Below are 1,124 nucleotides of genomic sequence, written 5' to 3' on the forward strand. Positions count from 1 at the left end.
TAAAAAAAAAAAAAGGGGGAGAGAGGGACCAGCAGTTAGCGTAATGGCTATGTCGCTGGACTCCCATGTGGCCGACCGCGGTTCGCATCCCGGACCCGGTGGCTTAAAATTCATGCCGGGCACATGTGCATGCGTCCTCAAGATCCCCAGAGAACAATGGAGGAGAAGGGATTGCAGCGTGACCATCCCCCCTGGGGGGTGATTTCTCGCTTTCTGTCTCTCTGTCTCTGTCTGTCTGGCGAGCGCACGCGCCCTATTGCAAAAACCTCTCAAAAAACAAAAACAAAAACAAAAAAAACTGGAACATTGGGGGACGAGCAGTTGGCGTAATGGCTATGTCGCTGGACTCCCATGTAGTTGACTGTGGTTTGAATCCCGGACCCAGTGGCTTAAACTCGCGCTGGGCGTGTGTGCGTGCATGCCCAAGATCCCAAGAGGAAAATGGAGGAGAAGGGATTGCGGTGTGGCCATCCTCCCTGGAGGGTGATTTCTCGCTTTCTGTTTCTCTGTCTCTGTCTTTCTGGCGAGCACATGTGCCCTATAGAAACCCCCTTCCCCCCCAAAAAAAGGTTGAACATTGGGGTCAGCAAGTGGCGTAGAGGTTAAGGCTGATGGATTTTACATGGCCAACTGTGTGGTTTGAGTCCTGGACCAAGTGGCTTGAAAAACACACAGGGCATGTGCGTTTGCATGCCCAAAATCTGAAGAAAAGAACGGGGAAGGAATGGGGGATGCTTTCTCAGTTTCCATCCCTCACTCTCCAGTGAGTGCACGAACCTTATTCCAAGCAAACAAACAAATAAAAATCTCCAAAATTTGCAGTTAAAGTACATAAGACTGAAACATCATGCCAGGCGTGTATGTGTCTGCATGTGTCCCAAAATCCTGAGAGGAGACTGGAAAGAGAAGGGACTGTAGTGTGGCCATCCCCTCTGGGGGGTGATATTTCACTTTCTCTGTCTCACTCCAGCTAGCACAGACTGATGGCAAAAAATCATTAAAAAAAAGAAAAAAAGAAAAGAAAAAGTGGAGTAAACAAGTACTGTATATATATTTTAAAAGAATTATTTAACTTTATTTATTTATTTATTCATTTGTTTTTTTCAATTTGACCAGAGAGGGAA

The 1,124-nt window shown here is 46.6% G+C and overlaps 1 protein-coding gene across 4 annotated transcripts in view; it reads right to left on the reverse strand.

Annotated features, from left to right (window-relative positions):
• The window catches only part of LOC102498578 (F-box only protein 17), a 42,228-nt gene that overhangs the window by 39,467 nt on the left and 1,637 nt on the right, over positions 1 to 1,124 (reverse strand). The gene's annotated exons all lie outside the window — the stretch shown is intronic.

Source organism: Tupaia chinensis, unplaced genomic scaffold, assembly GCF_000334495.1.
Source record: "Tupaia chinensis unplaced genomic scaffold, TupChi_1.0 Scaffold138910_1, whole genome shotgun sequence".
Taxonomy (NCBI): domain Eukaryota; kingdom Metazoa; phylum Chordata; class Mammalia; order Scandentia; family Tupaiidae; genus Tupaia; species Tupaia belangeri.